The following is a 24,793-nucleotide window of genomic DNA, read 5'->3' on the forward strand; positions in this document are numbered from 1 at the left end:
TCAGTCATCCATCCATGTCTCTCTTTCCCTTCACTCATCCATCCATATCTCTCTCTCTCTCTTCACTCCATCCATTCCTCTCTCTCCCTTCAGTCATCCATCCATGTCTCTCGTTCCCTTCACTCATCCATCCATGTCTCTCGTTCCCTTCACTCATCCATCCATATCTCTCTCTCCCGTCATTCACTCCATCCATGTCTCTCTCTCTTCCCTCTCTCCATCCCTGTCGCTACTTTTTATTGCTCTCTCTGTGGTCCGGGTCTTATTTATGTTTAATGTGGATGTGAAACAGATTACTATTCTGTATTTATTATCTTCAATTCTCTCACTGCCTTCCTCTCCATTGCAGGGTAGTAAAGAACACATTATCTTCTAATACCAACGCAAAGTAGCCTTCTTCATTTACCAATAGATATTTCACTATAGTGTAGGTCTGTCGTCCTCTCCAGATATCATAGCTATCAACCCAAATAAAAAGCTTGTTATGGGTCTGACTGGAGTAGTAGCAGATAGATAGTACTGCTGGCTGTGAGGACAATGTCTACCAGTCAGCAGAAACAGTCGTGTTGGCTGTGTAAAGGGCCGGTGATATTTAAAAGCGATGGCCTTGCTTCCAGGGAGCACACACATTACTTATAAACATGTCAGAGCAGAAGGCGTTTCGGTCAGGCGCTCGGGTTATTAAAGTGTTTCTCTTCCATCATTTCAACCTCCCCCCACACCTTTTTTTTCTCCCGCTAAGCATTTTTCTCCCATGATCCAAAGCTCTCTGTTCCCAGAATGCTCCTGAAGTGTCTGAGCTCTTCATCCCTGTGACAGCTGAGCGGAGACAGAGTCATTCACTGTGTGTGCGTGCGCGCGTACAGTACATGCGTGCGTGTCTGTGGTAATGCATATATGTGCGGGTCAGCCTTTCACTGTTTCATGCGCCTTTAAAGGAGAATTTCACTTTTCTTCAGCTCGATGTTAGACGCCCGCTTCTCCATTAAAGAGGTGTATGGGCAGAGATAAAATGTAATCAATGATTCATTTTTATTTAAACAGCCATTACAAATTTGACTCAGTCGCGTTGTTGGCCAGAGAATACACATTCTTCCTGACGTGTTGGTTCTGGTGAATACGTCCTGGTTGGGTAAGGAGTGTGACAAGAAGCAGACCTTGGCGAGATGTGCATCGGACGACATGTCTCAATCGTCTACTCTCCCAATCCATTGATTTGCTGTAATGAAACAAAGCCGTGATCATGAATTTGACACCATACGATCGGGGAGGAATAGAACTACATTCATGTAGAGCATGCACTGTATTGGTGCAGCACTGTGTGTCTGCTATTTGGTCGTTTTGCTCACACAGCAGCGAGGATTTGTGCAGTAAATCTAGTGAAAAGCTGACATTTTGACTGACATTTCATTTCTGATCATCTGTGGGTCAGCAGACAATGGAGGAAGGGTGTATATAGCCAGGTGTATGTGCATGCTTGTGTTAATAAATGGATGTAGGGTGTATATAGCCAGGTGTATGTGCATGCTCGTGTTAATAAATGGAGGTAGGGTGTATATAGCCAGGTGTATGTGCATGCTTGTGTTAATAAATGGAGGTAGGGTATATATAGCCAGGTGTATGTTCATGATTGTGTTAATAAATGGAGGTAGGGTGTAAATAGACAGTTATATGTGCATGATTGTGTTAATAAATGGAGGTAGGGTGTATATAGCCATGTGTATGTGCATGATTGTGTTAATAAATAGAGGTAGGGTGTATATAGGCAGGTGTATGTGGATGATTATGTTAATAAATGGAGGTAGGGTGTATATAGCCTGGTGTATGTGGATTATTGTGTTAATAAATGGAGGTAGGGTGTATATAGCCAGGTGTATGTTCATGCTCGTGTTAATAAATGGAGGAAGGGTGTATATAGCCAGGTGTATGTGCATGCTTGTGTTAATAAATGGAGGAAGGGTGTATATAGCCAGGTGTATGTGCATGATTGCGTTAATAAATGGAGGTAGGGTGTATATAGCCAGGTGTATGTGCATGATTGTGTTAATAAATGGAGGTAGGGTGTATATAGCCAGTTGTATGTTCATGCTTGTGTTAATAAATGGAGGTAGGGTGTAAATAGCCAGTTGTATGTGCATGATTGTGTTAATAAATGGAGGTAGGGTGTATATAGCCAGGTGTATGTGCATGATTGTGTTAATAAATGGAGGTAGGGTGTATATAGCCAGGTGTATGTGGATGATTGTGTTAATAAATGGAGGTAGGGTGTATATAGCCAGGTGTATGTTCATGCTCGTGTTAATAAATGGAGGAAGGGTGTATATAGCCAGGTGTATGTGCATGCTTGTGTTAATAAACGGAGGTAGGGTGTATATAGCCAGGTGTATTTGCATGCTTGTGTTAATAAATGGAGGAAGGGTGTATATAGCCAAGTGTATGTGCATGATTGTGTTAATAAATGGAGGTAGGGTGTATATAGCCAGGTGTATGTGCATGATTGTGTTAATAAATGGAGGTAGGGTGTAAATAGCCAGTTGTATGTGCATGATTGTGTTAATAAATGGAGGTAGGGTGTATATAGCCAAGTGTATGTGCATGATTGTGTTAATAAATGGAGGTAGGGTGTATATAGCCAGGTGTATGTGCATGATTGTGTTAATAAATGGAGGTAGGGTGTAAATAGCCAGGTGTATGTGCATGATTGTGTTAATAAATGGAGGTAGGGTGTATATAGCCAAGTGTATGTGCATGATTGTGTTAATAAATGGAGGTAGGGTGTATATAGCCAGGTGTATGTGCATGCTTGTGTTAATAAATGGAGGAAGGGTGTATATAGCCAGGTGTATGTGCATGATTGTGTTAATAAATGGAGGTAGGGTGTATATAGCCAGGTGTATGTGGATGATTGTGTTAATAAATGGAGGAAGGGTGTATATAGCCAGGTGTATGTTCATGCTTGTGTTAATAAATGGAGGAAGGGTGTATATAGCCAGGTGTTTGTTCATGATTGTATTAATAAATGGAGGAAGGGTGTATATAGCCAGGTGTATGTGGATGCTTGTGTTAAGAAATGTTTAGTGGAGAAACACTGCACTATATAGCCATAATGACAGATCCATAAAGTTTGAACCAGCAAGCGTTTACCAGGGGATGGCCATTTGGAGAAGTATTCCACTCAGGTGAGAAGAATATAGTATAGGTAGATGGATGGAGAAGGGTAGATGGATGGAGAAGGGTGGATTGATGGAGAAGGGTGGATGGATGGAGAAGGGTAGATGGAGAAGGGTGGATGGATGGAGAAGGGTAGATGGATGGAGAAGGGTAGATGGATGGAGTAGGGTGGATGGATGGAGAAGGGTGGATGGACGGAGTAGGGTGGATGGATGGAGAAGGGTGGATGGACGGAGTAGGGTGGATGGACGGAGTAGGGTGGATGGACGGAGAAGTGTGGATGGATGGAGAAGGGTGGATGGATGGAGAAGGGTAGATGGATGGAGAAGGGTAGATGGATGGAGAAGGGTAGATGGATGGAGAAGGGTAGATGGGGTTAGTGAGGGAGGTACTGTCAATTTCCAGGAAGCCAATCTGAAGGGTAATCCTCATTGTTAATAAAACAGTGTGACTTAGTCTGAGCATGTGTAGGAAAATGAGCTTAGTCCACAGTAATCCCCATATCAGACTTTCCAGCCTTTTACTGAACATGTGTTTTATGAAAGCCACCTTGGTTGGGTAAGACTTTTTAACAGCAGGGGATTGCACTATTTTATAAAAATTCATTTGTTCTAAATGAATGGAGGAGCGTCTGTGAGTCACCTAATATCCAGAGCGGGTGAGAGGGAGGGATATCATGTTGTGATGTTAAGCGCTAAGTGTCCCCATGTGCCCCGTCTCTCAGTGTCATTTTGGATTTGGTCTGATGTTGCCAGTCTGGTTTTCACTGTAGAGGGAACATGAAATCATGGCCTTGGTTTAACTTGGCCTCCTGATAGTGGAGCTGTCACATTGCCAACCTGGCCCTCTCACTGATTCACTGGGACCACTGGCCAATCAACACCTGTTTCACTGCCTGTATCACATCAACCCCTGTATCACCGCCTGTACCACCACCTGTATCACATCACCGCCTGTATCACAGACCACCTATATTGCATCTCCACCTGTATCACCACCTGTATCATATACCACCTGTATCGCATCACCACCTGTATCACATACCACCTGTATCACATCACCGCCTGTATCACTACCTGTATCACCACCTGTATCACATCACCATCTGTATCACTACCTGTAATCACTACCTGTATCACCACCTGTATCACATCACCATCTGTATCACTACCTGTAATCACTACCTGCATCACCACCTGTATCACATCACCACCTGGATCACATCACCAACTGTATCACCACCTGTATCATTTACCACCTGTATCGCATCACCACCTGTATCACCACCTGTATCATATACCACCTTTATTGCATCACCACCTGTATCACATACCACCTGTATCACATCACCGCCTGTATCACTACCTGTAATCACTACCTGTATCACCACCTGTATTACATCACCATCTGTATCACTACCTGTAATCACTACCTGTATCACCACCTGTATCACATCACCACCTGGATCACATCACCGCCTGTATCACATACCACTTGTATCACCACCTGTATCACCACCTATATAACATACCACCTGTATCACTACCTATATCACCACCTGTATTACATCACCACCAGTCTCAAATCACCATCTGTATCACATCACTAGCAGTATCACAACACCCCCTGTATAACATCACCACCATATCACCACCTGTGTCAAATCACCACCTGTATCACATCACCTACACTATCACAACACCCCCTGTATAACATCACCACCGTATCACCACCTGTGTCAAATCACCACCTGTATCACTCACCATCTGTATCACATCACCACCAGTAACACATCACCACCAGTATCACATTATCACCCTTCTCACATCACCTCCTGTGTCACATCACCACCTGTATCATATAACCACCTGTGTTACATTGCCACCAGTATCAGATCATCAGCTTCTGTATCACATCCCCACCTGCATCCCATCACCACCTGTGTCACATTACCACCAGTATCACATCACCATCTGTATCACTACCTGTAATCACTACCTGCATCACCACCTGTATCACATCACCACCTGGATCACATCACCAACTGTATCACCACCTGTATCATATACCACCTGTATCACATCACCGCCTGTATCACTACCTGTAATCACTACCTGTATCACCACCTGTATTACATCACCATCTGTATCACTACCTGTAATCACTACCTGTATCACCACCTGTATCACATCACCACCTGGATCACATCACCGCCTGTATCACATACCACCTGTTTCACCACCTGTATCACCACCTGTATAACATACCACCTGTATCACTACCTATATCACCATCTGTATCACATCACTAGCAGTATCACATCACCTACACTATCACAACACCCCCTGTATAACATCACCACCGTATCACCACCTGTGTCAAATCACCACCTGTATCACTCACCATCTGTATCACATCACCACCAGTAACACATCACCACCAGTATCACATTATCACCTGTTTCACATCACCTCCTGTATCACATCACCACCTGTATCATATAACCACCTGTGTTACATTGCCACCAGTATCAGATCATCAGCTTCTGTATCACATCCCCACCTGCATCCCATCACCACCTGTATCACATTACCACCAGTATCACATCACCAGCTTCTGTATCACATCACTACCTGTATAACATCACCACCTGTATCACATCACCACGGAGCTGTCAATGTGGAAACCAGGCACAGCAAAATGCAGCAATATAAAGTCATATGCAATAGCAACAACCTTTATTTCAGTCCAAAAGAAGAGAGCATCTTGTTTTAGGTTGTTTGATATAGCGGAACAGTGTTTTAATCTGGTGCTCGGTTTGGTTTCAAGGCTTGGCTGGGGGGAGGGGCAGGGCAGGGGTGCTGGGTGATCATGATGAATGAACTCATAGTAGTGGGGGGTGGGAAAGGATCGGCTGAGCCTGGCCAGAAGTTAAATGGAGTGTGTAGTGGCTCCGTTTCACGCTGTGTGCAAATGTAAAACACCTCAGAGACATCGCTGATCACAGACACAGTCAGTCCATGAGTCACATCAACATTTCTGACCTCCCCATCTCCCCCGGCGCTGGTTCATGCTCTTCTCCTCCTTCTCTCCCTTCATTTTTCCTCCACTCCCTTTTCCTCCCACTCCTCTGACTTCTCGCTCCAAAAGAGCTATAAAGTGTCTCCCCTTGTCTCTGTGCAGCTCAGACACACAGGGATTCTCTCCTGACAAGGTTGTGGCCTTCAACGTCTTCTGGAAGGGGTTTGGCCTTCACGTCTTCTGGAAGGGGTTTGGCCTTCACGTCTTCTGGAAGGGGTTTGGCCTTCACGTCATCTGGAAGGGGTTTGTGTTTAATGGGGCTGTTGGAGGGGTTCCAGCCTCTCTCTGCTCCACCTGACCCTCAGCTCTGGCCTAGTGACAAGGCCCTCTGAAGGGAGATGACATGTGGACGGTTGGCTGCTGATGTCGCTGATGCTGTAGCTCCCAGTGAGACCTCCTTCAGCATGTGTCTGAGAAGAAAGAAGAGCAGATGACAGTGGGACCTCCTTCAGCATGTGTCTGAGAAGAAAGAGGAGCAGATGACAGTGAGACCTCATTCAGCATGTGTCTGAGAAGAAAGAGGAGCAGATGACAGTGAGACCTCCTTCAGCATGTGTCTGAGAAGAAAGAGGAGCAGATGACAGTGAGACCTCCTTCAGCATGTGTCTGAGGACAAAGAGGAGCAGGTTACAGTGAGACCTCATTCAGCATGTGTCTGAGGACAAAGAGGAACAGGTTACAGTGAGAACTCCTTCAGCATGTGTCTGAGGACAAAGAGGAGCAGGTTACAGTGAGACCTCCTTCAGCATGTGTCTGAGGACAAAGAGGAGCAGGTTACAGTGAGACCTCCTTCAGCATGTGTCTGAGGACAAAGAGGAGCAGGTTACAGTGAAACCTCCTTCAGCATGTGTCTGAGGACAAAGAGGAGCAGGTTACAGTGAGACCTCCTTCAGCATGTGTCTGAGGACAAAGAGGAGCAGATGACAGTGAGACGAGGGCTCAAAGGTGGAGTAAGACTAGTTCCTAATGGTGCACACAAATCCCATAACGTGTCTTTTAACAGCAGGCTGTAACACTAATGAGGTGTTTTCAGGCCATGGGGTGGAGTGTTTATGCACATCATGTCTCATACATGGTGTTATGCTCACTGTACAGCTCACTGTGTCTTTACTGACAACACTTTTTATTGTCCAGGTCCTTGACAGCTGGTTCAAGCAGCGTTCGTCACATACTACCCTGCTCCCTCCATCCACTCAGGAAATCAGAAGTAACACTTGGACTCTATCCAGTCAGGCTGCAATGTAGGGCACTCAACCAAGACCACTCTCCTTTTTCACAGAGCCTTTTCACATTGCCCCTGCTGAGACTCTCTCCTCTGTCACAGGGACTCTTCACACTGCCCCTGCTGAGACTCTCTCCTCTGTCTCAGGGACTGACTCTCTCCTCTGTCTCAGGGACTCTTCACACTGCCCCTGCTGAGACTCTCTCCTCTGTCTCAGGGACTCTTCACACTGCCCCTGCTGAGACTCTCTCCTCTGTCACAGGGACTCTTCACACTGCCCCTGCTGAGACTCTCTCCTCTGTTTCAGGGACTCTTCACACTGCCCCTGCTGAGACTCTCTCCTCTGTCATAGGGACTCTTCACATTGCCCCTGCTGAGGCTGTCTCCTCCTCCAGGCTCTGCACTCTCTTGAATTGCATCCTACCTGGCAGACCACTTCTACAAATGGATGGGGAGATGAACTGTCTGCTCTATGGGCTCTCTCTGCGGGTGTCCCCCAGGGCTTGGCTGTTGGACCTTCCTTCTCTCTGAACACCAAGTCACTGTCCTTATCCACACCCTGGCATGATCCCCCCTATGACTGTTGAATGGATGACATTTGGGGGGGGGGGGGGGTCTGCTCCATGAACTCAACATCCCAAATGCAACGGCCAGACCCCAGTCAACACGATGTCATTCTTGCAGACATTAGGGTGAGTGACTGCTCGACAATGTGCATAGAGCAGGACCTAACCTCCCACAGGAGATGACACAAGTACTAATCCAAGCGCTTGTCTCTTATCTCATGTCTGGACTGATGCAAGTCACTGGTGTTAGGACTCCTTGCATGAATAGCCAAACGCCTGCAATGTATCCAGAGTGCTGCGGTCAGCCTGATGTTCATCCATCCCCAAGTCACCCCGCCCCTGTGCACAACAGCCATCTGAAGCTGACATCAACTACAAAACCATGGGCAACCATGGGCAAACAAGGGCACCAAGGGCAACTGCCCCTCCCTTCGGCCAGGCTATATTCAAACCCCTCATCCCTGCCCAAGCTCTTGGTTCTGCCGTCTGCGGTCACATGGCTGTCCCATCTCTATGAAATGGTGGCTCCCAGTCCCACCCAACTCCACCGATATTGCCATTGGAAACCAATGCTTGTGATGTCATTCTTTTTCTGTTGTTTATCCCCGTTCTATCTCAGCCTTCCCTGGGTATGGTTTACATACTTCAACTAAGTTGTGTGGTTGTTACACCTAGATGTTTGAAATGCACGCACTGACTGTAAGTCGCTCTGGATAAGAGTGTCTGCTAAATGACTGAAATGTAAAAATGCAAATGCACTCGCCCTAAACGTGTAACTGGGAATTAGTCAGTTCTCTGCTCATTGTTTCAGGTACTCACGCGACTTTGTTTAGACAAGCTGTTTAACATTTCTCTAATTGGGAGTTGAGGTATTCATCTGGAGTGAGCAATTACGTGGGTTCAAAGTGCCGAATGCTGAGTAATTGTAGCGCGCTGGACTGTAGTGTGTTGCGTAATCCAGGTTGGTGTCAGAGACATTATTACTGTCAACATGAAGACTAGCCCTAGGCGAGGCAGGGTGGGTGTTGAGGGAGGTGAGAGTGATCCCTCCCAGTCTTCTCAGCCTGAACTTCCCCTCAGGTCAATGATGCTTCCTCAACCTTCTGAAGTAAACTGGATTGGCCCATGCTCACTCACTCTCTCTCTCTCTCTCTTACTCTCTCTCGTTCTTTCTCACTCCTCCAAGGAAGAAACATTTTAGTGTAAGAGGGGCAGGAAACCTCTGAACGGGCATTATTTCTTCCTTCGCCATTTTCAGAAGGCTGCTTCGGGGGAGTGTTTTACATGCCACTCACATCCACAGAGAGAGAGAGAGGGAAAAACCAAGAGAGCGAAGAAAAGACTGGGAAATATAATTAATTTCCTGTGAGCTTGGTTACGTTTCTGTGGACATATATATTTATTTATTTCTCTGTTAAATCCCAGTTCAAAATGGTTTATCTGGCGTAACTCCCCAAAAGGCTGAGTCATAGAGGCGTTCACTGCCAGCAGATGCTGAATAATAATAATTAAAAGGCAGTGAGGTAGAGAAAAAGGTACAGGGAGACAGAGAGGAATACCAGAGGAGAAAGGTACAGGGAGACAGAGAGGAATACCAGAGGAGAAAGGTACAGGGAGACAGAGAGGAATACCAGAGGAGAAAGGTACAGGGAGACAGAGAGGAATACCAGAGGAGAAAGGTACAGGGAGACAGAGAGGAATACCAGAGGAGAAAGGTACAGGGAGACAGAGAGGAATACAGGAGGAGAAAGGTACAGGGAGACAGAGAGGAATACCAGAGGAGAAAGGTACAGGGAGACAGAGAGGAATACCAGAGGAGAAAGGTACAGGGAGACAGAGAGGAATACCAGAGGAGAAAGGTACAGGGAGACAGAGAGGAATACCAGAGGAGAAAGGTACAGGGAGACAGAGAGGAATACCAGAGGAGAAAGGTACAGGGAGACAGAGAGGAATACCAGAGGAGAAAGGTACAGGGAGACAGAGAGGAATACAGGAGGAGAAAGGTACAGGGAGACAGAGAGGAATACCAGAGGAGAAAGGTACAGGGAGACAGAGAGGAATACCAGAGGAGAAAGGTACAGGGAGACAGAGAGGAATACCAGAGGAGAAAGGTACAGGGAGACAGAGAGGAATACCAGAGGAGAAAGGTACAGGGAGACAGAGAGGAATACCAGAGGAGAAAGGTACAGGGAGACAGAGAGGAATACCAGAGGAGAAAGGTACTGGCAGAAAGAAAGGCATACAGACAGACAGGGAGAGATACAGACAGACAGGGAGAGATACAGACAGACAGGGAGAGATACAGACAGACAGGGAGAGATACAGACAGACAGGGAGAGATACAGGGGAATGAAAGTATGGGAGGAGTAGGAAACAGACTGATCAGAAGAGATACGAGCAGAGGAACAGACATTGAGAGAGATTCCAACATTTTAAAACAAACTAATGCTATTTTAGCTACATTACAGCACGTTTTTCATTATTATTCATTAAAGCAGTTTGGAATAGCACCTTTCAAACTGAAGACCTAAACAGCTTTGTTATTATACACTTCATGAAACCCTTTATTTTGCACATTTGCTTTCGATTTGCTGTATTTCTACTATCAAGTTGTTTTAAAGAGAACATTGCATCATTTTTTATGAAAGAAAAAACACTTGCATTTAAACCCTGGAATCAAGCTTGTTTTATCTGACTATTAACTAATCAGAATAATAATTTACATATTAATCAATTCTCAAAATAGTTAATAGTTGCAGTCTAAGATTCAACCATTCTGTTTTGTTAAAATGCAATGTGTTCTGCTGCAGTGGTATAAATCAAAATAAAAGCATATTTCTAATTAAACTAATCCCCCAATCCCCCTTGTTTTCCCCTGTGGCTACACTTGTTATGCGGGACATTGCCCAGTTTTAATTCACAAAAATTATTTTGTCATGATGCATGAATTTATTCCGATTTTATAAAATTCTAGACCGAATGACAATTGCTGAATGTTATTGCATATTAAACACTTTTGTAACAGATCTCCTTTTCCCCTTCATCTGATTACTGGTCAAAAGTGCCCTGTGTGTTGAAGTGGACCAACAAGGAGATGCTTATATCACTTGTGTAACAGTGAGATAAGAACATCACAGCTTTGTATCCCAGTTAATTTGAAAGGATTTTTTTAATTATTATTAACTATTAGGCCTGTGTGTACACACACAGGAGGTCCCATGAAAAGAGAGACCTTCAAAATGTTAGGGTGTAACTGGCATTCTGTCCCTACCAAACACAAGTTGCTGTGCAGTGGATACAAAACCAAAATAACAAAGGGTAAAACTGCCAGGGGGAGAGGCAGTAATTGAATTGGCAGGAAGGTAAAAGGCAATATATTTTTCAATCACATGGTACAATGCACATTGACTATAATTAATGAAGCTTTCACAACACCAGCGGAGAATATAACCACCAAAGCCCTGTGTGTGTTTAGCATAGTTCCATGCATGACAATTATGTTTGCACAAGCCACAAAGCCAACCCTGCTTGTTCTCAAATTGAATTCATTGAGGTTGATGCTGACAGGCTTCTAAATAAGACGTAAACCTTCATTCGCAAATGTCATGTGTTGGCGAGTTTATTTGTGTATGTATATGTGTGTAAATAGCTTGCTTTTAGTAAATTGAATTGCTCTACTGTACTTGTAAGGTCTTTGTGCTGACTGAGTTGTGCAGAGATTGATTAGAATTTCCTCTTAAGTTTACCATGGCACTATTGGCTTCCAACCCATTTGGTCTGTCTCTACCACCTAGGCTGAATCATCCTGTTGAAGGCCAGAGACATTCATTAGGTGCTGATGGCTCTTCATTGTAAGGAAAACATTGGAATGAAGGAATACATTTGTTATGCCTTCTTCTCCTGCAAGTTCCTCTGCTCTGTGGACAGAATCAAAGGACGTTCCTGCTTTCTGTGTACTATGTCCAGCAAATGGTATGATATGTTATTAGCTTTTTTATGTTACAAACCTGTTGATGCGCTTAGAATTCTGGCAGCCGACCTAATTCAAAATGACTCAAAGCAGCAGAATTATATCTTTGTCAGCTTTTTCACTTTGTCAGATCAGTCGTGCTTAAACAAGAATTTCTCTGTTTAGGTTCCTGAATCTGTATTATTTTAATAATCTAAATGCCATAATAAATACAGCTCCTGAAAAAATTAAGAGACCACTGCAGCTTTTACTTTCCTTTCCAAAAAAGTTGAAAGGTAAGTTTTGAGTGAGGAACAGAAGCATTCAATTTGAAGTGGTCTCTTAATTTGAACCCTTCTGTTCCTCATTCAAAACGTTCCTTTTCAACTTTTACGGAAAGGAAATAAAAAGGTGCAAGGGTCTCCTAATTTTTTCTGGAGCTGTATGTTTGAGGAAGACTTAACTTCGCAAATATATAGGTTTTTTTTGTTCCAAAACAAAGTTAGTAGCAACCAAGAAAGTAAAGTTTTTGCTAGGATAATAAAAAGAACTGTTTCTGTGTCCATTGGTGATGATCTGTTTTAAGCAGCTAGCCGCTTTCTTCCAATGTTTTTTAGCAGTACATTTTTATCCTTAATTCCTGGTCTGTCTTCTTCTCACTCAGACTTGCCTTTCCAGATTGTCCCAAACCTGTTGAAGCGCCTCCTTGTCTGTGAATTCTGTTAGCATTTTTTTTAGCACGTCTGTAACTTCTAATGTTTTCTACATTTATTAATAATTCATTTTAGTGCGGTATTCTTTGAAAGACAAAACAACAAGCTAGATTCATAGAAAACAACTGCTAGTTTGTTTACAGAGGCCTGCCCTCCCAAACATACATGCAATAGTTGCAACCCATCCATCCATCTTCTTCCGCTTATCCGGGGCCGGGTCGCGGGGGCAGCAGTCTAAGCAGGGATGCCCAGACTTCCCTCTCCCTAGACACTTCCTCCAGCTCTTCCCGGGGGACACCGAGGCGTTCCCAGGCCAGCCGGGAGACATAGTCCCTCCAGCGTCTCCTAGGTCTTCCCCGGGGTCTCCTCCCGGTGGGACGGGCCCGGAACACCTTCCCAGGAAAGCATTCAGGAGGCATCCGGAACAGATGCCCAAGCCACCTCAGCTGACCCCTCTCGATGTGGAGGAGCAGCGGCTCTACTCTGAGCTCCTCCTGGGTGACCGAGCTTCTCACCCTATCTCTAAGGGATCGCCCAGCCACCCTGCGGAGAAAGCTCATTTCGGCCGCCTGTATCCGGGATCTTGTCCTTTCGGTCATGACCCAAAGCTCATGACCATAGGTGAGAGTAGGAACGTAGATTGACTGGTAAATCGAGACTTTCTTCACCACGACAGACCGATACATCGACCGCATTACTGCAGAAGCTGTACCGATCCGTCTGTCAATCTCCCATTCCATCCTTCCCTCACTCGTGAACAAGTTGCAACCCCCCCCCCCCCCCCCGAAAAAATACAAATAAAACACAAGAAGGTGTTTATAAAATGATTCCTTGAGTATAATTTGAGACCAGGCTACTAAATAAGCTCTCGTGTGATCTTTTGATCTAATTCTGTCAACTGAATTAAACATTAAGGCAGATCAAAGCTCTGTTCCAAACATTACAGCTGATCAAAGCTCTGATCCAAACATTAAGGCTGATCAAAGCTCTGTTACAAACATTAAGGCTGATCAAAGCTCTGTTACAAACATTAAGGCTGATCAAAGCTCTGTTCCAAACATTACAGCTGATCAAAGCTCTGATCCAAACATTAAGGCTGATCAAAGCTCTGTTACAAACATTAAGGCTGATCAAAGCTCTGTTACAAACATTAAGGCTGATCAAAGCTCAGTTACAAACATTAAGGCTGATCAAAGGTCTGATTAAAGCTCTAATCTTAACATTACAGCTGATCAAAGCTCTGATCCAAACATTAAGGCTGATCAAATCTCTGATCCAAACATTACAGCTGATCAAATCTCTGAACCAAACATTAAGGCTGTTTAAAGCTCGGATTTAAACATTACAGCTGATCAAAGCTCTGATCCAAACATTAAGGCTGATCAAAGCTCTGTTTCAAACATTAAGGCAGATCAAAGCTCTGATCCAAACATTACAGCTGATTAAAGCTTGGTTCCAAACATTAGGGCTGATCACAGCTCTGATCCAGACATTAAGGCTGAGCTCTGTTTCAAATATTAAGGCAGATCAAAGTTCTAATGAATGCGTTTTTTAATGGTTCTGCTCCTGAGCCCAACATCCATACTAGCTAAGCCATGGGGTTTGGTTGTTTGTTTAATTCCCAGGTTGGACCAAAATGAAACTGAATGCACTCATGACAGTCATTCGGGAATGAGCATCTGCTAAATGACTTAAATGTGTTGGAATTGAATTTGAAGGTTTTCTGCTTACTGCACTGGGTCCTCTAGACCAGTGCTTCCCAACCTGTGGGGTGAAACCCTAATATCTGTCTCCTGGTTTGAAGCTAATACTCGTTTCAGACACAGAATACTGCTAAAATACAGTGATTATCAGATTCTGCTCCGGCATAGCATGCTAGACATTGTTTCTCTGACAACTAAGAACTACGCAGATGAATGTGCTGTGTTGCCTGAAAGGGTTGCAAGATGCAATATCTTTGTACTAAATATCTTTGTACTAAATATCTTTGTATTAAATATCTTGGTAAGCTACAGTATTTATAAACTCTAATAGGGCTGACCCCATACTGTCGACTGTAAGTCTAGTCTTTTGCTGGACTAAGATCGTAGCGTTAAGCTGTGTATTAACGTGGTAGCCAGACTAAATGGCTTTCTTAAACTCAACTTTAGACTTCAAAGCCATATGGACAAAACGAACAGCCCTAAACAGAAAGATTACACTGTACATTTTAGTACAGTGGTCTCCACGCTGGCAACAGGATAGCAGTCAGACTACATGCATGCAGCTGGAGAAACATGGTTGACAGTTCTGCTCACAGAATGACTGTTCATCACTCCAAATGTCTGCTTGCCTTCCCACCATCTACCATGACATATTTTTTTCATGGCTAGATGGGCAAACATACTGATTAAAACAGGCTGTGTTGAAAAATGCATACTTGTGTTTTTAACCTAGTTCAGGCCATAACGTGTATGCCGGTCACCTCTGAACACCTCTGTGTCCAAGCCAAACAATGTGAAATGACACTTAGGAGAATACATTTTTAGGTAGGCTACTTTGTACACGGAGTGTCCCTGGTACAAAATGAAAAATAATGTGTTGCTTCATCGCTTTCATTCCTCATAGCAGATCACACAACACAGTAGCTATTTTAAAAAATGTTTTGCAATTGTTTTTATTAGCTGTATACACCTTCATGCCATGTAATTTAACAAAGTAGCTATCTAGCATAACAATGAGCAACAGAAGCTGGCCAGTTCCCACAGACCCAGGTCTGATGACGCGGTTTCGGGTCCACAAGGGCGTTTGAAATTGACGCATTTGCAGTGTTATGCATTGTCCCGTACTATACAAGGTGCTCTGTCACGTGGTTTTGGAAGTTCACCAGTAAAAGAGAATGGGAATGGGAGAATGCAGAATAAGTATGTAAGCTTTTTGAAACATTGCCAGAAACAGCCATGCAGAGAGTCCTGTTGGACGTGGAGTGGACGCGACTGCAAGAAACAGCCAGACAGACATGTTTAGACACGTTGCACAGACACGCTTGGATATTGGCTTGCAGATAATATAGAATGCAGCAGAGTTTACCAAAGCCACACAGCCAAGATTTGTGCAGATAAAATCAAGCAGCTGAATGCTAATGAAGACATTGGGAAAAGGGTTATATTTTGCCAGGCAGTCATGTTGGAGGGGCTGTATGGCTCTAGCTGATGTGTGAAAGGTGTTGGTCTCTCCAGCTGTAGCCTGTACTGCAGGTGTGTGAAAGGTGTTGGTCTCTCCAGCTGTAGCCTGTACTGCAGGTGTGTGACAGGTGTTGGTCTCTCCAGCTGTAGCCTGTACTACAGACCTGTGACAAGGGTTGGTTTCTCCAGCTGTAGCCTGTACTATAGACGTGTGACAGGTGTTGGTCTCTCCAGCTGTAGCCTGTACTGCAAGTGTGTGACAGGTGTTGGTCTCTCCAGCTGTAGCATATACTACAGATGTGTAACAGGTGTTGGTCTCTCGAGCTGTATCCTGTACTACAGATGTGTGACAGGTGTTGGTCTCTCCAGCTGTAGCCTGTACTGCAAGTGTGTGACAGGTGTTGGTCTCTCCAGCTGTAGCATATACTACAGATCTGTGACATGGGTTGGTTTCTCCAGCTGTAGCCTGTACTATAGATGTGTAACAGGTGTTGGTCTCTCGAGCTGTATCCTGTACTACAGATGTGTGACAGGTGTTAGCCTGTACTACAGATGAATGACAGGTGTTGGTCTCTCCAGCTGTAGCCTGTACTACATATGTGTGACAGGTGTTGGTCTCTCCAGCTGTAGCCTGTACTACAGACCTGTGACAAGGGTTGGTTTCTCCAGCTGTAGCCTGTACTATAGATGTGTAACAGGTGTTGGTCTCTCGAGCTGTATCCTGTACTACAGATGTGTGACAGGTGTTAGCCTGTACTACAGATGAATGACAGGTGTTGGTCTCTCCAGCTGTAGCCTGTACTACATATGTGTGACAGGTGTTGGTCTCTCCAGCTGTAGCCTGTGTTACAGATGTGCGCCAGGTGTTGGTCTCTCCAGCTGTACCCTGTACTACAGATGTGCCATGTGTTAGTCTCTCCAGCTGTGGCCTGTATTACAGATGTGCGCCAGGTGTTGGTCTCTCCAGCTGCAGCCTGTACTTCAGATGTGCGCCAGGTGTTGATTTCTCCAGCTGTTGCCTGTACTACAGATGTGTGACAGGTGTTACTCAAAACTGAACAGCTTTTTTTTCACATAGAGCCCTATTCATCCAAAGAACATCACCAATTCAGCAGAGTTTAATGACTGCACATCTCTACACGCACTGATTGCAGCTGTCTGTGTTTCATCAGCTATGTTGGGAAGGTTTCTATGAAGGTGGAAAAAGTCGTACAACAGTCAAACTCTCTTCTGTCGGTGTTAGTATTAGTACTGGGTACACCTTACTTTGCCTACAAGAAGGAGAGCCACATCCACGACCCTCAACACCATCTGGGGCTTAACGGACTGGCTGACTGATGGTCTTTGTCCCCCAGTAAAAGACAAAACAAGCTATGAGCCCAGAGATACGGCCTTCACCTGTCAGGTTAAACCATAAAATACATATTCATCGCCACATTAATTATACCCTTCACAATGTTATCTCACCTTGCAGCTCAGCCAGAGAGGACAGAATGGAGAAAGAGAGGGACAGAGGGGGGATGGAGGGAAGGAGAGGGTGAGAGTGGAGATAGGGGGATTGAGGGAGTATAGGGGGATTGAGCGTGGAGAGGGGGAATGCTCTTCTTTAGTGCTACAGGGGAATTGGAACCTGTCACCTCCTCTGTGCATATTTAAGTGAGACCTACTTCACAACCACGGCTGAGACACAACCCCCCCCCCCCCCCACTCCTCTGAGATAACACAGGACAAAGATGGTGCGTGTGTATGTGTGTGTATGTCTCGGTGTGTATGGGGGTCTGTCCTTTTCTCTCCAGTCTATTTGGTTAGATTTATCCACAGCAGAAGCCCTTTGATGGCTTGAGAAAATAAAAGAAATTGCTCTCTCCTTCAGAGTATGAAGTGAAATGAATGGGATGCTGGACAGCACTGTACCCTTGAATACATAGAACACGTGTGCAGTGTTCTGACACACACACACACACACATCAATCTGTTGTCAAGACTAGCTATATGTGCATTGATTTGCATTCCAGTTGAAGGTCGCTACTAAGTGATGCATGTATTATACCTTATTCATGAGAGTGATGCATTTTACATCTCAGGATGTATTCTAAAATATAAAATGCACAGAGATCGGAGATTGGGTGTGTATGTTTGATGTGTATATGTCTGTGCATTTGTGTTGTGTGTGTGTGTGTAGGGTATGTTTGTGTCCTCTCCCTGCCTTTTGAGGCCTCAAATGTTGTGACGGAGTGTTCAGGTGGTGACTGAGTGTCCAGGTGATGACTGAGTGTTCAGTTGGTGACTGAGTGTCCAGGTGGTGACTGAGTGTTCAGGTGGTGACTGAGTGTCCAGGTGGTGACTGAGTGTTCAGGTGGTGACTGAGTGTCCAGGTGGTGACTGAGTGTTCAGGTGATGACTGAGTGTTCAGTTGGTGACTGAGTGTCCAGGTGGTGACTGAGTGTCCAGGTGATGACTGAGTGTTCAGGTGATGACTGAGTGTCCAGGTGGTGACTGAGTGTCCAGGTGATGACTGAGTGTTCAGGTGATGACTGAGTGTTCAGGTGATGACTGAGTGTACAGGTGGTGACTGAGTGTCCAGGTGGTGACTGAGTGTTCAGGTGGTGACTGAGTGTCCAGGTAATGACTGAGTGTCCAGGTGAAGATTGTTCTGGCTGCATTAGAGATCTGACCTGCTCGTTTACACTGCATCTGTGTTATTATCCTCACACACTGCTGCACCAAGGGGGGCACTGACCTGACTTGTAAGAGGACATGAGTGGAGGGGGGATGTGGACTCTGGGGTCAGGGGTCATGATCTGTATCATCATATATAGGCATCCATCACCATGTCTGCCCTCCCACAGCTTATTGCCACAGGGGTCAACCCCTTCACACATTCTCAGATATCTCCTCTTCTTTCCCTGGCCTTTCCAGAGTGCAGTCAGGGGTCACTGGGGTCACCAAACAACGTGTATACCTGTCCACCATTATCTAGACTCTGCTGTCAAGGTAAGTCCTCAAACTTTCTCAGTCCTGTTATTTGTGTGCTAAGGATGGCTGTTATGTCTGCGTGTTTGTTTCACACACACACCCATTACACACACACAAACACACGCTCGCTCTCTCATTAATAGCCTGGTAGTGTGACACTGCTAGCCTCAGAAAGCTCCATTGGGCCTCTTCCCTCACCCGTCATATTCCTCAGGGCTGTTCCATAGTTCTGTCCTCTGACACACTGACACTGTTCCGTTAGTGAATATGACTGTAAGCTGCAAAGCCTCATGGCTCTCTGGGGACTAATGCAGCCGGCATCCTTACTGTAAACAACCTTCTCTACAGAGAGCCGTTGATAACAGGCCAGGCGTCCCTCTGTGTCCTGACCGTTCGTCTGCCCGTCCCTCTGTCTGTCTGTTGGATCTTCTCCCTATTCCCTGGGTCACAGTTCTCAGCTGTACAACATTACAAAGAACTCTAGAGACGAGAAAGAAGAGAGGACAAAGAAGAAGAGAAGAGACAAGTAGAGAGTGTATTCCTGTGGTAGCTAAACATCTGAAGTGAAGTTGAATGACAGTGAAACAGAATCCTGAAAAGGGGAAGAAGGCTAGTCGAAAGGAAAAAGTGATCTCATCTGTGACTATGCTTTCACCCATGTGTTCCCAATGACCCTGGGTCGCTGCTCTCTAAAAAAAGGAATTGGCCATTTTTCAGCTCAGAAAATGCAATATGATCTTGGCCCTGTTGCCACGGCATCACGTCACTGTTAGTAAAACAGGCCAGAGTCCAGTGTGAAAGACAGCCTGACCCCACAGACCAGCACATCCACCAGGCCCATCCGTCTCAATGACAACGGGCAGCAGGGCTCACAGGGGAAACAGTGAATCCCATTAGATTTGATCCTCAGCCGATGCGGTGTATTATGGTCTGTAATGTGTGGGGGAAGACAGAGATGTGGTGAAAGTGTAACAAATGACTGCAGTGTGCGTGATGTATGATGTCCTGTCATCTCCTTAGGGTTCAATCTACTGCATCTGACAGGTGTCATATACATTACATTATCATTGGGTTTTCCTAACGCACAAGGGCCCAATTCATTTTACACACCCACACACATACACAACCGCACACACACACACACACACACACACGCACACTCACACACCTGTGCTCTGTAGTGGCTCTTATGTATTGTAGAGTCAATGTGTCCTGCAGTGATGCTGCTGGTTGTAGAGCTGATACATCAGTCCTTGGCCTGTTTTCAGATCAGGAAGGACAGATCCGAGTGAGACATTACGCTTGGCACACGTATTACCCCGGCTGACTTCAGAACAGCCCCGCTCACCATTCACCATCTTTTTTGAGATAGTGAATCTACATACAGGTGGTGGTAAGGTAACTAGGCAACAGGATAGATAACAAACTGTATATACAGCAGTGTATGCAATAAGTATAAAAATGTGTGTGTGTTTATGTGTGTGCGTGCCACACTGATGGGTGTGTTAGAGAGGTCTTTCAGAGACCTGAAAAAGAAATCAATATTACAGTCTAAACTGTCACACAGAGCAAAAATTATGATCAAGTTGAAATGTGCAGCTTTATTGCTGTGCAACAACGATAGCGAGTGTTTTTCACACAAACAGTATAGCAATCATTCCCAGATACCTTCCCTGGCACAGAGTCTTATACATTCCCATCTCCTCACCCACTAACACTTTGAAAGCTAAGAAGAACATCATGTTCTCCTGGCCCTGAGAAAAGATACAGAGAAGATTGGAAAAGTACATAACAATGAAAGGAACTGAATGTTCTCTTCCTGGCACAGCCAACCAGTCACAACTCCTTCAGTAGTTTTATAGCAGTCGCGTATAACAGGATACATTTTATTGTCATATTGTTAAACATTCCTCATCCTAACATGTGCGTGTGTGTTAGTGACAGTAAGCATGTCAAAGGTCTGTGCTTGTTGTGAAGCATTCCGTATTCACACAGGTAGTGCACACAGAGTTGGGGAGTAACAGGTTACAAGTATCATTTTTTTATTACAAAAAAAAAGTAGCTGCAATCCGTTACGTTACCAACTAAAATATTGTAATTATTTTACACACACATTGCGCGCCTCAATTGTGTGTGAGCATCATGTGCAAACGTGGGCGCCCATAACCAGATTAGTGACCGATGAAGCGCTAGTTTAATTTTCTCTGGTGTTGGTTGGTTGGATGGTTGGTAAAAACAGAGTATATCTATGATAATATTAGCCGACACATATAAAATATGATTTAGTTATCTACTCAACGCATCTTTCTCAGAACAATAATAGACGATAGGCCTACCTGGTGTTATATCTTTTTCAAGTTTCAAGGTTTATTTTTCAAATGCACCGAACAACACAGCCAGTAAGAACAACTTAGAGAGGAATTGCTTAGAAGATTGTGAAATGGCGCTGTCTTCAAGATAAAACATTATATGGAATTCATCACGATATTTGAGGAGAAAAGGTGTGTTGGGAAGCACTCTGCCGAAGGATGATTGTTTGCATTTGACCCGCGACTTAAACTCCGTCCATACAGGTGATTATGCTTGCTTTCAGTGTTGCCAACTCTCGCAAGTCAAACAAGCAACCGCAGCTTCAAAAACAAGCCCAAAACAAGCCCAATACTGTTATTGCGTGTTACGGTCAATGCCTGCAACATATTAAACTGAAGCCACTCAGAGTTTGAAATGCAAAACATGTATTTTAACATCAACAAGCAAAGAATTCTTCACAAAAAATAATCAAATGTCAACAAGGCATATATGGAGGATATGAGAGGAGAGATGGGAAACGAGGGGACAGGAGCTCTAAGGGGGAGCGTAAAATACATTAGTACCATATGTACCTAGTATTAGTAGGCTATATATATATACACACACAAGTAGGCTATGTTATGCTTGTTTTTTGTTTTAAACTGTAATAATAGATTCTGCTTTGCAGTATCTGCACTAAGGCTTTACTTTCATCACAGTCCACTTGATGTACACAGTCATTGCTGTACTTTTTGCCAAACTTGGACCACTTTGTTGGCGCCATCGTTTGTGGAAATAGTGATATGCCATCTAAAGTCATGAATGATGACACATCATCACTGCTAAGTGTCTATAATATTCAATACGTCTACCATACTGTTCATACTCCCCATCTTACTCTTTCAAAAAATGCTGCTAGATTACATTGTTATGTAAATTATTGCCATACTTGCCATATCTGTCATTTCAATACCACTACCAAAATTGCTTCTAGTTTGCAGTACACTTTCTAAACTGCTGATAGTGTACAGTGTTATGTATATTATTGCTTTCTCTTCTTGTTATATTTTTGCTGTGTATATATTTTTCTTCTTAATTCTCACTATGTAGTTGTAGTGTGCTATGTCACCATTCATTAGCTTATTACATTCCGATGTATAACAGAATAGGCTGACACATCCTTAGATTTTGGGTTATGTTCAGATTAGAAATCAGATTCTGGAAGATCGAGGGTTATTGGATTAACTGGAATTACTGAATATCTGACAAACCTTTATCTCATACTGTAGAGATGTAGCCCAATCATATTGAAGTAGAATGCATAGAAACCCTTTCCAAAGGCGCTGTACATAACCCATGAGGTAAAATGCAAATTCTGTTTTTGGCCAACTATGTAAACTCTAACACTGACTGATCCCACAAAAAGGTATTAAATTGGTTATAGGCATTTTTTCCAATGTCTCTTAAAATGAAAGTAATCTAATAGTAATTCAAAGTAATTAGATTCATTTACAGTTTGAGTAATCAAAAAGTGACGTTACTGATTACAAATGTGAACAGGTAACTTGTAACTATACAGATTACATTTAAAAAGGAACCTACCCCACCTTGAGTATACGTTTGCTATTCTACCCTTAATCTCTCACGTACAAAGAATACATTTAAGTTCACTGTTAAGTGATATTGGGCGGCAATAGTTCCTGGTTTAGTTTTACTCCTTTGCTTATTTAGGCCACATTGGGCCTTAAACTTATGCTGTGTTTTTAAAGCGTGTATTGTATGTTAACTGTTTTCCCTAAACTCCAAAATTACTAAGTCAAAACTGGCTATATCATAAAACTGCATGTAAACAAATATTTACTTTTGGGCTGTGATGAACACAAATAAAATTAGCAGAAGGAACTGTTTTGCCCCAGAGCTTTCTTTTGTGGAGTGAAAAGAGAGCCCTGCTTTCCTCCTTTGCACGGCGGTAATGTGATTTGTAAAGGTGTATCCTGTGATATGAAATAGATACACAGTAAGCTGCAGAGTGGGTCCATTCCTTTAACAATTAAGAGGGCATGTATGTCTGTTCAATCAGCAGAGCTGCCTAGAAGACAGTAAGGAGATGCAACAAGCAGATGTGATATCATGTGCACAGCTGCCTGACCCCCAGATTACTGTTATTACGTACACGAGGAATAGTTGTAGTTCAACTGTACAGTAAGCATTTTAAATTGGTGGGAAAATTACAGCTATTTATTTTAATTTGACCCTACCAGGACTTTTGTGTTTTCTTAGCTGTGTTCAACTGCTTTAGTGCTGCCTCCTCTGACCCTGTGACTGAGATTACTTTAACTTTCTTTTAATGCTTTCCGCCGTCTGCATTACTTTTGAGCCCCGAGCCATCCCTCGTTGACTTTGTAATGAGATTCGCAGCTCGTTCCTCCAACCACTTTGTGTCAGAGAGACCCAACGGGTTCCATTTTAAAACAGATTTGTGCACAAACAAAAGAAACCTCTGTTTATTTTTGTCTCTCTCGTTGGCATCGTTAGAGTGCTTTGGGCGCTCTCTCTTTTGAGCTCTCACTTTATGTCTCTTAACTGTCTCAAACTGAGAGAATGGTAGAACGTGGGCAAGGCAGACCCCCACCCTCCTATTTCTCTCTCCGCTTCTCTCGTTCTGTCTGTCTTTCTCTCTCTCTCTCTCCTTCTCATTCTGTTCTCCCAGTGGAGGAGCCCATGGCCAAGAACAACCTGTGCAGCTCTGCTCTGCTGGGGGACAGTTGAATAGAGAAGAGAAAGTGGAGAAATCAATTATGTTCAAAGCCGAGGTTTTCTCTCTGGCACTGTATATAACAGCAGGCCATCTGTTGTTCTACACACCTATTGGAGAATAATGAGTTCCCATCCCAGGCAAGCATTAAAGGAGAGGAGAGAGGAGGCTGTGCTTGGTGGACTAAATAACCCAATGGACTAGAGGAATTGTTGTCTGCACCCTACAGTCTTTTAAAGTCTTTTATGAGATGTGGTGACTAGTTAGGGTTTACCTGAGCAACAGTGATGGATGTCTTCTCCACATTGGTGAGAGTGGTTGGGTCAGCCTGTCTCTCTACAACCATGCTATGACCTCCGAAGAGGTGGGTTCCAATCCACCCCTGTACTTGAAAACATGTTGCCGCCTCCTTTTAACGGTTTTATGAGCCAGCTGTCTCTCAGTACTCCCGCTGTGTCGTAGAACAGCCTGATTAGTCAGCAGGACTGCAAACAGGTTGAACATAGGGGTTTGAGCTTAGGGCTGGAAATGTAAACTGTCAGTCTGTTCTGTCAGTACCAACCGTTAACTGGGTAGCAAACAGATCTACCGCATCTGTTCACTGCCTAACGCTGACAGTGTCAGGGAATGTGTGTACAGATTTGATGACATCACTCTTCGTCATTTGTGATGATGATGTTCCCTGTCTTTCTCTGCGTTTGTTTCAGACACCTTGGCAGCTCGACTTGACCGGAAAATAAACGACATGAAACAGAAATGGAAGAGAGACAGGGAGAGATTAAGAGCTGTGAGATTGACAGGCTGTCCGTCTTGCCCGTGTGCCTCCACCAAAGATATTTGCCGAGCCAATTTGTGTGGCTCCCTTGTTAGGGTTTTATGTGAGTAATTGTTCACAACCATCAGAGAA

At 44.2% G+C, this 24,793-nt stretch overlaps 1 protein-coding gene across 5 annotated transcripts in view; it reads left to right on the forward strand.

Moving 5' to 3' along the window:
• The window catches only part of sulf2b (sulfatase 2b), a 129,561-nt gene that overhangs the window by 34,087 nt on the left and 70,681 nt on the right, over nt 1-24,793 (forward strand). For all 5 annotated transcript variants that reach the window (XM_013136471.4, XM_013136470.4, XM_020051801.3 and 2 more), the window contains one exon: nt 18,786-18,860. The gene's annotated coding sequence lies outside the window, so the exon portion shown is untranslated. The remainder of the gene's footprint in view (nt 1-18,785; nt 18,861-24,793) is intronic.

The sequence above is a fragment of the Esox lucius genome, chromosome 12, assembly GCF_011004845.1.
Source record: "Esox lucius isolate fEsoLuc1 chromosome 12, fEsoLuc1.pri, whole genome shotgun sequence".
In the NCBI taxonomy this organism is placed as follows: Eukaryota; Metazoa; Chordata; class Actinopteri; order Esociformes; family Esocidae; genus Esox; species Esox lucius.